Source organism: Heliangelus exortis, chromosome Z (genome assembly GCF_036169615.1).
Source record: "Heliangelus exortis chromosome Z, bHelExo1.hap1, whole genome shotgun sequence".
NCBI lineage: Eukaryota > Metazoa > Chordata > Aves > Apodiformes > Trochilidae > Heliangelus > Heliangelus exortis.
The window spans coordinates 39,438,568-39,456,098 of NC_092454.1; positions in this window are offsets into that span (position 1 = coordinate 39,438,568).

A 17,531-nucleotide genomic window follows, 5' to 3' on the forward strand; every position below is an offset into this window, starting at 1 on the left:
AAAGGTAATTAACATAGTGAAAATAATTAGCAATCTTTAACATTTTACAGATGCTGAGTGCATATAACTCCCTTAAAGCAGCCCATCTTAGAAGCAATATGAAGCCAAAAGAGAAGATACAGTATCAAGCTTGACACCTGTATTATTGCAGCTCAGGCTCCATCTTTATAGGGAGTGCTCTTACAGTGACACCACCCAGTTTTCTCAGCACCCATCCCCATGGACGTATGCATGGCTAGTTTAAGTGGTCCCTAACCTAGTACTTCTCCACTGATGGTAATTCTTGCTTGCTCCAGACTTTCCTTAGGGTATCAGGGAACTGAGATTCATGAAAACTGAACTAAGCAATAAACATTGAGTAGGGAAGGCATTGAGCACCTTGGCCTTTTTCATTTAATTTGTTACCAGGTACCCTGCACCGTTCAATAAAATGCCCGTTTTTTCCCAAGTCTTCCTTTGACCCTTGACGTGACCACACAAGGTCCCTTTATCAGGGCTGCTCCGAACAAATGCTGCTGCCCTGTGCTGTGGAAGAGAAGCCCTCTGCAAAGTGCAGCTGCAAGGGTCCAGGCTGCCCTGATTTATGTCAAACCCAGTGGACCCTTTGATTACAACCAGACTATTTCAGGTCTGGTCTTTCATTGCTGCAGGTGACTGTATCTCCTACAAAAAGTATTACTGAGACAGTTCCATTTGCTCATAGTGACACACACATCTTCCTCTCTGGGTTGCCACTTCTGCCCTTCCTGGCATGGCACCTAAGTAAACTCAGCCATCGTGTCAGTTCTTCAAGCAATGGTTGCTGCTCAGGTTCCTGAATTGACACCTCCAGCATTGGCTTTATTTCCATGTCACGTCTCCCCAGCTGTCCTGTATGATTCCCAAGGGAATGTGATTCCCAGCTGAGAGCTAGGGCTGCTGCAGGAATATCTGGACTTCCTGTGGGAAGCTCCTGCCTCAGATCTTGCTGCTCCTTATGCTCCTGTCCAGGCCCTGGCAGGAGAGCTGGCAGAGAGCTGGGGAGCACTGGGTCCTGCAGGTGAAAAGGAGTCAAGCTGAGAACAAAGAAGGAGAGAGGAAGAGCGTGAGGAGTTGAGGAAAGCACAAGAGAAGCCAAGTGGGCATCAGGGTGCTTTGCTCCTTTGATGAAGGGGTCAGAGCAGGTTATTTTCTCCTTCCTAGAGCTCATCTGCATGAGCAGGGTTTTTTGGCAGGTGACATGGATTCAGCCTGGAAGGAAAGGAAGGAAAGGAAGAAAAGGAAGGAAAGGAAGGAAAGGAAGGAAAGGAGGGAAAGGAAGGAAAGGAGGGAAAGGAAGGAAAGGAAGGAAAGGAAGGAAAGAAAGGAAAGGAAGGAAAGGAAGGAAGGCCAACACAAATATAAGGCATTACTCCTGTTTCTACACTTAGAATGAAGCCCTGTTCTGACAGAGAATTAGACATCATCTAGCTAACATGGTGATAAAAGAACAGCTGACACCAACTGAACTAGTTACACCCTGTACTGTAAAACTGTAACCTGGGGCTTCATTCTGGACCAGGGAGTTGCTGTTTCTCTAACAGGTGGGGGCAGAAACTTGTTTCTAGTGGCATCAGATAGAGCTATGCTCTGCCACAGAAAAATTGACCATACTAACACTTATCATTTGTAGATATCTAGATATCCAGAGGAAAATACACTAAAAAAGTACACTGTTCATTCTCTTTCTTGTCATAAGTATGTAGCAGAGAGAGAAACAATTAGGTATACACAAGACCAGTCACTCTTGAGAATTGCTATTGTTCTCACAATGCCAAGAGTGTTTAGAGAACTGTGTTTGTATTCTTACACCCTTTGTACACACGTGACAGTTCCTTATTTTGCAATGTAACAGCTGTATAAGGGTGAAATATTGAGAATACTGCAAAAAAAGTTGTCTTCTCATGTTACATCAAAACTCATGAGAATTTCTATGGTAAAACGGTGAGACAGCAAAAAGTGGGTACATTTGAAAATTGCAATGACAGAACAGGATATTTTTCTACAGAAAATGGTACAAATAATTGTGATAGTGAATGTGCTGAAATTAAAGATACATGGCTACACTCTTCTTTCTCATACTCTGCTCCATTTCCATCCAGGAAACAGCTAGGACAGGATCCCAGGACCCAGGCAGGAACTCAGAGAAGGATAGTGCACAGCACCACAATGCAAAGAGATATCTCTTCAGTTTTCTTGTTTTCAGATGTCTTATTCCCTGAGTCATCAGCAATGCAGGAAATGGGAGAGGTATTGCAGCAGTAAAAGTACATTGAGCATCAACTAAACACTGGCCATGGTAGAAAGGGGGTAACAAGAGAGGTACTTGAAGAACAAGGTTGTCAAGTGCTTTTATTAAGGACCACGCCCGGTATCTGCGAAGGAACCTTAACATTATGAGGATTTGATTGATGGCATGTATGGAAGAGAGCTTTCCCCTCTTACAGAGCAGCACTGCACACCCTGACCTAGAGCACAGCAGACTTGTAAGGGTACCACTTCAGCAGCAGTGCTTATTGATACAGCAAGGACATCTTAATGAGATTTTTCCTGTGCTTTTTCCCCCTCATCTTAATTTGATGTGCCACTCACACAACTACTCAGTTTAAAACTGCAATAGATTCTCTCATTTATGTTCATCGGGAAAGTTTGAAGAGTGTGAGTTTTGTGTTTGCCCATAGAGCTTTCACCCTTGCGTTTCCTGGATTTGATTTCTTTACCAGTCTGATACTTTCTCGTGATGTTAAAGGGAATTGCTGGACCCTATGAAATCTTTTCTCCCTTAGAAGGATGAAAGTCTTTACCCAAAGCACAGGTTTTTATAGATTTCCAATACTAATAAGGAAACTACCTTTCTTCTGAAAGCTGATTTTTAAATTAGTACATTTATCTTCTTGCTGCCTCCAGGTATTTCAGCAGACTTTATGTGCTGCATTCAAGAGCCTGAGGGTCCTGCTTCTGCCTTAGCTTGCCTATGGAGAAGAGAAGAAGCAAGGCCACCTACATACTAGTTCAAGATAGAGGAAACAGAAGGAACACATGCTTTCTTCTCTTCATACAATAACTCCTATGCTGCTTGAAAACCATGAGGCAACTAAAGTACTCATAGTATTATGATGTTCTCTTTCAAAATACGGATTTTTGTATGTCAGTGACCTATGGTGTGCTGGGTATTAGTCAGCCCTTACATGTCCAAGTCATTTATAGCTCAGTGGGCACAGGCAGATGTGTCCAGAAGACAGCAGAAACACCAGCGCTGCTGCTTCTTGGTAATAACAATAATGTGACCTTACATGAAATTCTTACATGTTATTCTTTCCAGACACTCTTATCTGTAACAAGATGCTGCAGGAATAGGAGACATCCTAAGATGTTTATTACAAACCAAGTCAACAGCAGTGAATTTAATAAAGTTTTTCTGGTCAATTAAGAACTCTCTCAAGGAAACAGACCTAAACCCAATGAAAGAGGCTCAGCCCAGCTGTCCTGGTTTGAGCCAGGATAGGACTGCTCAGTTCTGAGGAGCATCTTATGGTCTGGAAAGAGAAAGGGTTGACACCTGCCACCTTCCTTTATGGAGGAGTAGACAAGACAGGCGACCAAAATTGACCAAAAGAAATATTCCTTCCCATACTCAGAATAAATTTGAGGAATCAAGAGGGTCAAGCCCCTGCCTTTGTTCCCTTCCTTCCTTCTTCAGCATACTGGGGGATTCCACTGTTCCTTCTGGCTGTGGTTCTCATCCACTTCAGCCTGAGTCTGTGTGTTCCTGCCTCAAGGTCCCAACTGCTGCTGACTCCAGGAGTCCAGCCTGGACTTTCCTAGGGCTGCCCTGCAGCCTCGGTGGTGACGTGAGCATTCCTGAGGGAAAGGCAGGAGGAATGTGATATTGGTTTTGTATATATTGATATATATTTAATAATTTTTAATTTTCACCATCACTGCTTCTTTAAAGCTGTATAATTTATTTTCCAAGCTGGAAGTGCCTCGTCCTTATTGTCTCTCCTTTCTTTATCAGGGAGGGGGATTAATAGAGAGCATCTGTCATTTGAGTAATTTCTGGCCCAGCATTAAACCATGACACCAGATGAGCTAATCATTTTAGTAGCAAATTTTAAAAGCATATCCTGCTTTTGTTCACGTATGTAATTCTTGCATTCTGCAGTCACAATGTGCTCCTGTGTTAGATGAATGACACTTCTTCCCCTTTTTTAGTCACTTTATTTGCCTTTATTTTCTACTATCTGTTGTTGAGGAGTCATTGAACTAGTGCTTTTAAAAACAGCTTTCTGGAAAGTTGCCTGTAAGTCCAGTTGGTCCTAGGAACTAACTTTCTGTAGGAGCAAGGCATGTACAGTCAGATGGGGACTGGCTGCCTTTGCCTGTGACAGGAGGTACCACTGGTGAGTTCTCCCATGTTAGTTACTGCTCTCCCCAACTACCCTCAATGACCCGAGCTGCCTGAACAATGACAATCAACTACTAACATGATGTTTTGAAATTAAACTTACTCTAGGTCATCAGAAAATGTTTGCAACTTAAATATTTGAAAGCTCAATTAGAATACAACTCATCTGGAATGAGAGCAGCAAAGCTCAGTTTGAATGCAACTCAATTGAAATCAGTTCAGCTTTCAAGGAGAAGTGCTCTGCTGGACCCAATTTCACCAACAAGTGGCTTGTTGGAAGTGTCAAGGTCAAAGACAGCCTTGGCTGCAGTGGTCACGAGATGGTAGAGTTCAGGATCCTGAGGGTAGGCAAGAGGGTAAAAAGCAAGACTAACCCTGGACCTCAGGAGAGTGGACTCTGACCCCTTCATAGAGAGAAGAGGGGCTCAAGGAAGCTGGTTGAAATTCAATGATCTCCTCCAACCTGAAGAGCAGTCCCTCCCAAGAAACTGGAAGTCAAGCAAAAATGCCAGGAAGCCTGCATGTATGTATGAACAAGGAGGTCCTGGACAAATTCAGACAAAATAAGGAAGCATACAGAAGATGGAAGCAAGGACAGGTAGCCTGGGAGGAATACAGAAACATTGTCTAAACATCCAGGGAAGAAGTCAGATAAGCTAAAGCCTAAATGGGATTTAATCTGGCCAGGATGTCATAGACAGCAAGAAGGGCTTCTGTAAGCACACTGGTGAAAAAATGAAGACCAGGCAAAATTTAGGCCCACTGCTCAATAAGACAGGGTAGCTGGTTATACAGGATTATATACAGTATATACAGTATATACAGTAAAGGTTGAAGTACTGCATGCCTTCTTTGCCTTAGTCTTTACTAGCAAGGCAGGAATCCCAGGCACCAGAGACTGTAGGTAAAGTCTAGAGCAAGAAAAATGTACCCATGGAATACTTAAGCAAACTGGACTTAACCTAAGACCGTGTACCCTGACAGGATGCACCTGCGATTGCTGAGGGAGCTGACTGATGTCAGTGTGAGGCCATTCCCAATAATCTTTGACTGACATGGCAGCTAGGAGAAATGCCTGAAGACCAAGGGCTGACAGAACTGGAACTACCTGGAAAAGGGAAAGCTTAAGGGGAAATCTCTTAAATGTATATAAATACCTGAACAGGGGAGTGTAAAGAATATGGAACAAGGCTCTTTTCAGTGATGTTTTGTGACAGGGCAAGAGGCAATGAGAAACTGAAACAATGCAGAGTCCCTCTGAACATCAGAAAAGTTTTTCACTGTAAGGATGACTGAGCACTATCACAGGCTGCTCAGGGACACAACTCCAGAGAACCCTTCCAATGCCAAACAGTTTGTGACTCCACGATTCTGAAAAAGGTCTGAATCTCCTTCCAACCTACTTTTTGTTTTGGTTTGGTTTGGTTTTTTTGTTACAAGAGCAAAATAGGACTTGGCTTCCCACCAACTCTGGAAAGCCAGGATTTTTCTGAGACTTAGGTTAGTACTTTTTCTTCTCAGTTAAAAACAGTGAAGTGACTGGTAATAAAAAGTCAAAAGAAAAATGGAGATTATTATTAGGACATCAATGAAAATCTTAATAATACTAAGCTGCAAAGTACATGGATTTGTGTCTTAACCAAAGGATACCTTCCTGGTTCTGTACTGCCTGAACCACAGTGCTTTCCCTGATAAAAACAGTGAAGAAGATGGCATCATGTGTAGGTTTTTGAGGGTGATGTGAGCTCTCTTGTTATCTGCACTCCACAAAGTTAAATATAGTATATTATTACTGGAGGATTTGCAGAGTAATTGCTATCAGCATGGAGCAATCAGGAATAAGGAATCAAATTAAAAAATTGAGCTAATGAGGGTTAATGACAAAATAAAATCTCATGTTAAGTTCAGGGCCATTGTAAACCTAAAGAATGTTCTGACCATTTTACAGAAGAAAGGCTGATTACTTTAGCACATGAATGTGTTCAAAATAGTGTCAGACAAGGATGGATTTAATTGATAAGCAGCAAATAGGATTGCCACCTTCTTCTGTACAGATTTGTTAAGGAAAAAGCAACTTATCTTCTTAACTTTCATAAGTTAAAATTTTAATTGGGATTTATGACCTAATATGTCTCTTATTTTTCTTTATTTTGCTTATTCAGATCATGATGTTACTAACTAGAAAATTCTTCCCTAGATAAGATATCACAGAAGTCATTAAGATCAGAAAGTTCCTTAGGCAGATATTTTCTGATATTCTAGCATGAAGTGACGTCAATTAAATTCCATTTCTATTTGTTCTGTGTGATAAGCTATAAGATAAGGTCTCAGGAGGAAATGTGGAAAAAAATTTATGTTCACTTCTACGTACAGAATTTTACTCTGTTTGACAAGTCAGCAATGGTTGCTCCTTTCTGTAAAACTCAGTAGCAACATGAATGTTATTTACACTGGCTGGGTTTTGAGAAAATGGCTGAGATATGCAGTCACAGGTTTTTTAAATGGTCCTTGCTTGTGATGATCGATTGTCCTTTTGAAAAAGGCAAAGCAAAACCCTTTGCAGAGTAAAATCATTCCCCTTCTCTCATGCCTCCTCTGCATCCCTCCCTCCCCACATATAAACTATAGGTTAAACACAGAAGCAAGATCATGTTAAGCAGGTAATTGCTTCCCAGGGAACCCCTTCTTTAAGTCGGTAATGTGTACCTATAAAAGTAAAATCTTAGGAAAGTGTTGTATTTTATCTTTTTAAATAATTTTAAATATATATTTTAAAAAAAAATATATATATATATATTCATTTATTCTCTGGATTATTTCAGTAGATCTTAGTGCTATGTTGTGCTTGCTTCACACTAGTGACATTTTAGATGCAACACCTAAGAATAAGAGTAACAGAAATACTTACTATGCTTCCTAAGCCATGTATCGTGCTCTCTGTTGAAAGATCTCACGCTGTGATGAAGCAGAAGGGCATTCATACAGCAGAAGGACTATTTACTGAAATGGCAGCAATACCTGAAGAGGGAAGAGCATGGGCCATTCCTCCTAAACCACCCCTGCCACAGGCACAACCTCACTGCAGCCTGCATCAGGGGCAGAGAGGCAACTGCTACAGATCATCCTCTGTGATCATCGGATACCTCTGCACAGCCCCATCAGCTAAATACTGCATTGGCTGTGAATCTCCCCCTTACCTTCCCTATTCATCTGGGAAACTGTTTTCTTATTCTGAGTGAAATGAATGTATTGTTCTCACAACTCTGTAAAAGATTCGCTGTTTGTTGGACTAGGAGATTGAAAGAGCAAAGTAACAACTTTTCCTGACCCATTGGTGGTTAGAAGCACTCCTGAACTTCAGTCGGTGATTGTTAGGGAAGTGGTTCTACAGGGATCCCAAAGACCTTTGGTTTTTTTTTTTCATTCTAAAGCCTGTGAAACAGTTTGTTTTCCCCAGCAATTTCAGAATCTCAGAGCAGCCTACGAGACTGCTAAATAAACTGGCAAGTGTGGGAGCCAGAGCTGCTGCTGCAGCTTAATCATATTCTCATAGCCTTTTTTATTTGTTCATCTTTTTTCATATTCACATGCTTGCCAAAGATTAACAAAAGTTACCCATTTCCTACTTTGTACTCTAGCTCTGTTTATAAGAATACTGTTTATGCCAATTAAAAAGAAACTGTGAAAAAAGCATATGCCAATTTCCTTTCCTTCCTTAAGATAGTCCTGGAAATCCATCTGCTCTGGGAAGTATTCCACATGTAAGCAGATGAATCCCAGGCTTGTGGTTCATTTGCTTGTGTCCTTTGGGGAGCAGGTCTGCTAACCACATAATATGCTGCCTTAGCTGGTGATGGCTGTTTTAATTAAGAGCACTACTCGAACTCTATTGTTCTGTGACAGAGAGAAGATAGCAACATGTTGTAAAACTGCCAAACAGCCTTCTCCACTATGATTCTTGCAATTTGACTTTCCAGCAATCAAATCCCAGCAATCATGCTCCTGTCATAACAGTGGTGAAGAGCAGTCATGACCCCCGTGATCACATTAATCACATTATCTGAAATATTTCTTTTCTTCTGTAACAAAAAGCAGTAGCAATTAATCTGATGGTTTCTTACTGAACAGTTGCTACTGTAAATTATTCCCACAGATTACTTAGGCAGGGTAATGGTAGAATTCTAGCCATTCCCTCAACACATGAGGCAGCTTAGTAATTAGGGAGAAAAAAATATTACAAGAGACTAAGTCCTGTGTTTGTTGAAGTGGAAGAAAAAACCCTACTGGTTTTAATGGAGGAAGATAGAGCCTGTGGAAATTCAACTACAGCTCTGAAAAAAATTAATTTATAATAGGTATTCACCTGTTTCTCCACAGACCTGCATGCTTTTTACACATCAGAACTATTTTCAGTTATGTGACAGGGGAAAATGTCAGGCCTTTTACAATGATTGTGATGTTGGAACATTCTGAAAATCAGTATCACTTGTTACCAAAATCTGTATGATTTTCCTGTAGTTTGGTTATGGTTTTGATCATGGCACCAGCTAATGAAACCTTATGCATTCTTTGGCTGTGTAGAAGAACAGCAGAGGAGCAGGTCTGCATGGGATAGAGGAGTGTTCCCTGGCACTCACTGACCCTGAAGAAGAACAAGTACTGTAAATAACCTAAGGAATTTGCCATCTGGACGATGTTATGTCCTAGTACCAAGTGCCTCCAGAGGGAACGGGTAGATAAGGTTTTAAGTTAGTAGAAAGAGAACTTACAAGTTGCACCTGATAATCTGGGACTGGGATAATAATCTATTATTTTTCCAGAGGATATTAAATTATGCTTATATTCAGATTAAAAGTGGATTTTCCTCTCTTCATTTTCCAGCTATGTTTACTTTCTGTGTTAGCAAAATGATGCTCTCCTTTGCTAAAGCTTTGCTATACAAGCAAAGATGATACTCTCCTTCATGACATTCAGTACCTTGCTCACTAATATTTGACAATCACGACTTTCATTGGAAAATGTGCTGGCAAAATATTTCAGGAATACCACACTCTGTATCAACTAGTACACTTACTCTGTACCAATTACACTTGCTGAGCATTTTGGAAATATAATATAGCATTGGATGCTTTTGAAACTTTTATCCAAGACTGAAGGAGATGAAGAAATACAAGGTCTGAGTATCTCAAGGCTGCCTCTGTTGTCATAAATTTTTTCTGCTTTTCCAAGGCAGCGAGTTTCTTCTGAAGGCCACCTCATTCAAAGATGTATTCTTCGTAGTCATATACCACACAGCTTATTAACTCACAAGAAGGAATGGAGAAGAGAATCAGACATGAGTTACAACCCAGAGTGGTTTCCTAGGATACCCAAACACTGTAATTTATGAGCTGTATTATTACAACGATGATAATTTTAGCTTCTTTTTACCCCTTTCACATGGTTTTGTGTTTACATCACTGTGTGGCAGTGAAACACCAATCTGATTAAAAGGGCATCAGTTTAGGCTGAGTTAATTTTGTTTATATTGGTAAGCAGAGGGAAGAAGACATTTTTTGGGGCTCTGTCCCTTAATGTAACACATAACTTCTCTTTACTTCACTGGTTGTGCCATGATTATTTCAAAAAGAAAATTTGACTTTTGCTTTTTTGAAGAATAAACCTAAAAATACTTTGGTTTGCCTTGTATACATGTCATCCCCTGGAGAGTCTGTATGATAGTGTAAAATGATAGTGTTTTACACATCTAATAAGGAGTTGTGTGTATCTGGGAAAAAAAAAAAAAAAAAGAGAAAAAAAAGAAAAAAAAAAAGAAAAAAAAAAAGAAAAAAAAAGGAAAAAAAAGGAAAAAAGAAAAAAAAAAAAAAGAAAAAAAAAGAGAGAGAAAGAGAGAAAGAGAGAGAGAAGGAGAGGAAGAGAGAAAAAAGACATGCAAATATAGAGACATATTTCCCTCATCGATCAAATAATTAAGCATAAAAATGGAAAACAGCATTATTGGAAAAGAAAAAATTTGGAAAGAGCAGCTCTTTACAGCCTGGAGGCTCTAAGTTGGGGATTCTGGGAGAAGTCGCTTGCTTTCAAAATGCAGCTGGAATAAAACTCTTCTTGTACTAGGGAGGACATACATAGCACCAGGACCATTAAGATTCTGACTAAATAATTATATAAGCTCTTAAATGCAGATGTCTTATACTGAGCCAAGGTAAAGTTTAGATACACAATTTGAGCAGGCATTCAGAAATAAAGGGTTTTTTCCCTTTGTCATGTTAATTTGAACTTAATGCCTGTCAAGTGGTGGAGGTATGAAACAGCAGGCTGATATCTCAGATTCTCTGCAGTTGAGGAGCTGAGGGCTGGAAGCACTATGCCATGGATAACAAGGACAAAGATACCTACTCTGCTTTTAATGTTTCCTGTCCATGAACCTATACTACTTTTTCTTTCTGTCTTCCAGTTTCTTCTTCTACTTCCGTCTTCAGTTCCCCTAATACTAATCATGCCTAATGGAACTGCACAAAGGAATTGCTTCTCTTACTTATATCTAAAGGAATTGCTCATCAAAACATTTGTCATATGTTGAGTGAGCTTTCAAGATTGCCCTAGGGCCAGATTTCCTTGGCTCTTTCACGTATGACTAGCAGATGGGTGATTGCAGAGTATGACAGAGAAGTGGTCTTCTTATGTTAACAGAAGGGCAGCCTGACCTCCCTTCTTGAGTGCACCGTACATATTCTGATTCTTCCTGTAAAGACACTGTATGACAAACTCCTAGCCCTTTGTTCAGTTAATGATGAATAAATTACTCAAAATACTTCAACCCTCTAGAGTTATACCACTAAGGCAGAGGCCTATTGGTACACAGTTCTTTGACTCACACATCCAAATACTTCAGAATTTCTACTTCTGACTATTGACGTAAAGCCAGCAGTTACCTTTTGTTCTAAACATCAAATAATAACAATTTTTGTCTGCCATTTTCCAGGAATTGTATAATATGGAAGCTTGCTGAATGCTTAAATTACAATGTAGTAAATTTAGCCTTCAAAGACTTATTTGCTGATGTATTAGTCACAGAAGAGGACTGGGAAATGGAAGAAAATGCATTTGTAGATTATAGTAATCAGTGCCCTTCTCTCAGTAACAAGACTTGATGCTGTGAAAAATAGCATTAAAAGGCTGCATGTCTCAACAGCAGCAGATCCAAATCCCTAATGTGCTGAAAAAGTCCACCAAGAGGATAACAACTATTTCACTCCTTCCAAATCTTTCTGGTTTGGAATAAATGCCATGACATACAGCATTGGTCCAGCCCTGCTTCCATAGACATTTGCTGAAAAGCTTTGAAGGCAGAGATTTTGTTGAGTTCCAGTAACAACTTTTCAGTGGGCCAAATGTGAATTGCCACCAAAAACATTCTATCCATCAGAAAAACTTCTGACTCAAAACATGTCAGACAGCACTATATGTGTGTAAAAGTAATGTTTTCAACTAACACGGTGATGCAGTTCTTACACAGTTAAGAAGGGGAGTTTACAAATTAATACTAATTTTACAGTCACTGTGAAAGTGAAGTAACTAATATCATGGTTGAAGAAACAATCCAAAGCGCTTAAGCCATTGATTATTTCATAATTTTTGAAACACAAAATGCTCATAAATAAAACTTCATGAAAATACTCTGACTATGGGTACTTTTTCCCTTCAAGCTGAGTGTTTATTGCAAGGTTTTATTGACTTCCCGTGTTAAGGACTATCATAAAAATATTTAAATAATGACTGCATTTAATCAAATAAACTTCCTAAGTATGTTTTATGGGGGAATACAAACAGATGAAATATTTATTACCTAAATTCACAGTGGAAAGAATTGCAGGTACTTCATTAGACAAATATGGTTCATATAACATTTTTTGACATTTTCATTTGTCATGGGAATCTATACCTTCTTATTTACTGCCAGACGTGAAAACATCGCAGCAACAGGGAAAGTTCAATAAAATATAAATTGACATAATAATTTTGAATAGTCTGAAAATATATTAAATAACTTTAGATTAGTTGATTAAAAGAAATTTATGCTCTGAAATGCGCTGTAGTAAAGTTGTAGAAAAAAACAAAACTAAATTCCTGTTGCCTTCACCACTACAGAAATGAGAGTAAAAACACCCAGTCTCTCCCCTGAAAAGCTGAGACTTTTGTTTCTCATTGACATGTGTCAGTGGTTAGTAACTTAAGGGTAAACAAATATGGAATTTCAGTCTATGGAAACACTGACCTAAAAGAAAGAAAATTATTTACAACTTCAGAAAAATCCCACCAGCTCCATGACCTGTTTTCCATTGCTTGGCAAGCATCTTTCAGCTATCACACTGATTTTTATTTTATAGACATAAATACTGGACTTATAATAATAACTTTTTCCTATGGATTTTCACATAGGGCACTTAATTCGATCCCTCCAGCAGGAAAACATCTATTGTTACATGTTAGCTGATCTGTCTACTATTTCTTAATTATTTCAACATTAAGCAAGTCAAAATTTCTCTACAGCTCTGGGAACACAATATGCAATGCTGAAGAATGCAAAATAATGTTAAGTACATTCCAAAAGATTATATATATATATATATGTGTGTGTGTGTGTGTGTGTATATATAAATATAAACCTAAAGATTTAGCAATCCTATATGTGGAAAGCTACACACTTTTGAACTTCAGTTCAAGGTAAGCATTAAATCACTGCAAGTTCTTGTTGTCTTTGGGAAGAATAGGCATGCTGGATCACTGCAACTAGACTTTGAAGCTGTCTGGGCAAAGAACTTTTCTGCTTGAATTCCAGCTTTTCTACAGTGCCTGATATTCAGTAGCAAAACTTTTAAGAAGCTGGCAAGCCATTTTAAATAGTAAGAGTAATAAGCATTTCGGCTCTTAATTATTAATATTACTTTAAGTGAGAAACTGAAATACTGACAGGACATGTTTCTTAAATGCAACATTCAGAGAATGTACTCAACATGAAAAAGTCACTGACTAGTTTCATATTGCTATCAATCACTGCTCCACCCAGAAAGCCAACATCGTTTATGAAATTTAAGTAAAACAAATAAACCTGAACACTTTCAGTCTACTAGAGAACAGAATATGTATATTGCATACAAAACCAGGCAAAAGTTGCAGGACCTAGTTTGAGAGCCTGTATTTCCACAAATCCAAACAAAAATTGAAATATCTGCTATCTATTTACAGTTCAAAATATCATGCAAGGAAAAACTCAGAACATAGGCGGCAACTGAAAAATCATAAACATTAAGAAAAAAAATAAAATAATGGAAGTGGAAATTATTGTGAAACCTGAAATATTGATGATATATATGGAAAACCACCACAGTGTTTCAAGTTTTTTTCCAAGTTTTATGTATATCTTTTGAAGTATTTCTACTGAGAATTAACTGCCTGAGATGTCTTTTTCCCCTGATAGTGCAATTTACTCCAAATGAAGACAGCTTTTCTTTTAATGCATAAAGAAGAACACAAATGAAAACTGGAGAGCAAGAGCACTAACAAGAATATAATCTTATATTTTTTCTCTCCCATCTCTGCAATAAGTGGAGCAGCTATGGATTCCTTAACAGCTAGGTGCTTTTAGATGAAGGGCATCCAGCTTTTACAGACATACAGACCTACTCCTTATGGAATTTCGTTGGCCTCTTCTTCAAATTCATCTTCAAGTTTAGACTACAAACAGATGAACTGCAGTCGTGAGTCTAATAAATATTGACAAAAGGAAACAAGATTGGAACCCTTCTCCACATTTCAATGCAATAAAAAAAACTGCTACTTCTTTTCTTAAAGCTGGCCCTAAATAACATTTGAATACCAACATACAGTGATAACTCAGAGAAGCCCAGCAGAAATGTTGAATCAGAAATTATACCATTATCTGCAGTAAAACTAATGGGTTAAAGATAAAATTTTCTTCTAACATAATACTTTACAGAAGTATTTTCAGGAGATATTCCAATCAGAAGTGTGAAAATGCTAGCAATTATATAATATCATTGAATCAGAGAATAATAGGGGTTGGAAGGGACCTATGGAGATGGAGTCCAACCCCTCTGCTAAGCAGGATTACTTAGGGCAGATCACACAGGAACGTGTCCAGACGGGTCTTGAAAGTCTCTAGAGAAAGAGACTCCACAACTTCTCTGGACAGACTGTTCCAGTGCTTGGTCACCCTCAGAGTAAAAAAAAGTTTTTCCTGATGTTGAAGTGGAACTTCTGTGTTTCACTTTGTATCCATTGCCCCTCAACCTATCACAGGGCATCTGTCTATCATATGTGCAACTCAGAAGCATAAAGTCAAAAGTTTATATGTAGTTCTTTGATGACCTCTGCACAGGGACACCTTTTCCTCAGCAGTGTCTTGCTACCTTTGATATTCTGTTCTCTTGAGACATCAAGATCTGAATGTGGAGAACTGACTGAGAAACAGAACACTTGCAAAGAGTGTTAAAGCATCATGATAGTTACATTGCTTCTCTGTTATTTAAGGTTTTCCAGATACACATTTTCACTGGATGGAGTCACAAGTAAATTCAGTTGCTGCAAAACAAGTTCTCATGAATATGCTGGACTCTTAAGGCCAAAGAGAAATTCTGAACATCATACAAGCTTCTGTTTCACATGCTCATGCTTTCGTTTCTTCTCTGTAATGCTTATTATTTTGCTATTTATTTTGTTACTGGAACCAATTACAGAAACATTTTTTAGCATTTTTCATTAATACAAAATTCACAGTATTCATGCTTATTCATGTCAGAAGTAGCAGCTTGTTAACTGCAGAACATTTGCTTGATAGCTTGCACAGTCTACTGCAGCACCTCATGCAGCAACAGAAAGTCACATTTTGCCTAATTATCACCATTTAGAAATTGTTTGGAGAGCCACTTCGATGCTTTGAGAGACCTGAGAGATAGTGAAAAAGCAGGGCACCATGATACCAAGCAAGGCCAACCTGAGATGGGGGCAAGGCAAGGCCTGCTTTCAGAAAAATAAAGATAAGGCAAGGCTTATCCTCAGAAAAGATAGTAAGGAATTTGGAGGACAACTTCTCTGAACAAATGGATTATGTATGCTATCAACTCTTGCCTTTACCCAGAATGTTCTGTTGTGGGAAAGTGCTGTAAACAATGTATGTCGCTAGCAAGACCATGGTCTCTATTTATTGTGTCTTTCTTTTAAAATATAATCCACCTTATCATGATGCCATGCTTACTCTGCACTATGAAAGAGAACTGCTGATGAATAAAGTCAGACATATTACCACCAAGGACATGTCTTGCCTGGCCTCAACTTTTTTCTCCTTTCTAATTTTTTCTCACTGCATTTGCAAGAAGAAATAGTGCTGAAAGACTTTGTTTTTAGACCCCTAGTTAAGTTAGCATTGCCTTTAATCTGGGCTAAGCTGAGTTCCTTCCAGGTTTACCTATATTTGCATAGCACACTGTGCCCTATAGGAAGGCAACAAGAGTGAGATTTAGCCTGTACCTACTAGCCTTTTGTTTTCCATATGATATTGTGATACTAAACAGAGAAATTCTCTGGAACTCTGTTCCTATGCAGTTATAAAAGAATGTATCTGAAGAAAAACATAGGTGTTTGGTCTGCACCTCCATCCCACCTAGGAAGCTTCTCATGGTTTAGAGGTCCTGTTTAGCCAGGGAATAAATTTTTTAAAAAGTGTTTTCTTGACCTGTTACTAATTACTGATGACCCAAACTTTGAAAAAGTTTCTGAAATGAGTGAAAGAAAATTTACATATAGTTCTGCCAGATGAAATTTCTTGTTCAGAAATACTAACGTATCACTATAAATGAGTAATGCACTTCCAAATACATTGAGAAATGGAATTTTCTCCTTCCCAGCAATGTATCTGAGCATAACTATACACTCACGAGCAGAGCACCCCAAGAGCCGGATTATAATAGTAAAGTGGCACCAAAACCCACTGAAAACACACTGCAACTCATGGCTAAATTCCTTGATGTGAATCCTGAGTACTCATTAAAAAGAAAAAACACAAAACAACACTAAAAGACTTAAGAACAAATGGAACATTACTAGAGAAGGCAGTACCCCAAGTGTAGGAGAAAACAACTCTCTACAGGGAAGATGCTACACTGTCATTAGATTTCCCATAAACACTTTGTTGGAGTGATAGTCAGAGAAACCAGAGGCATGCAGCCATACCAGAATGTAATTTGATTCAGTATCTGAAAGAGAAGGCATATCTTTGAAAAGGAGGAAGATATAAACATCGGAAGTCTGGAAGCTAGCTGCAGCCTAGTACCTGAATTTTAATTTGTTTTGTAGAATGATTGCTTTTGTAGAATTTAAAGATGCAAATATTTATACAAGTTTGTGTTGAAATGGAATTTTCATTTTTCAGATTGCCACAGATATGAAGAATCCCTACAGTCAAACAACACAGCTTATGGTAAATTCCTGAGTGTATCATTGGTGAACATAAAAAAACTTTAAAAATGCAACCTCACTTTAGGTCTGACATTTTTTTAAAATTGTGAGTTCAAATCATCCTTTTATCTAAAATGACATTTCTGCAGTTTGGGAAAGTTGTTTATGTTGTTTTCAAAAGCATTACACAGGAAAATTACTGAAAAAATGTTCGGACTGCAATTGTTGACTAATCTCTTCCCCTTCTTTGAAGATTTTGCACCAGTTTGCATCCATATCCTCTAAGCAGTAGAATCACCAGGAAGAGAAAACATGTCCAGAATTTCTCCATGACTGTACTTCCTAGGCATTAGATCAATTCAGATACATGTCCTAAACTGGAGAACAGAGCCAATATCCTCTAGTTTTCAACAGCTAGAAGAGCTCAAGTGAACATGGGGCAAAAAAATTAGTTAACTGACAGAATTCTCCGTGCTTTCTGGTTAATAGTGCTGGCACTTTAACTCATGCAGATGCTTCCCTCTCTTCCACTTTCAGAAAAGTTTTTACAACCTCTTTTCTCTTACATGCAATTTTCTCTGTGGACCTGGTTTGGATTATCTACTTGTCTTCACAAAAACCAAGAAAT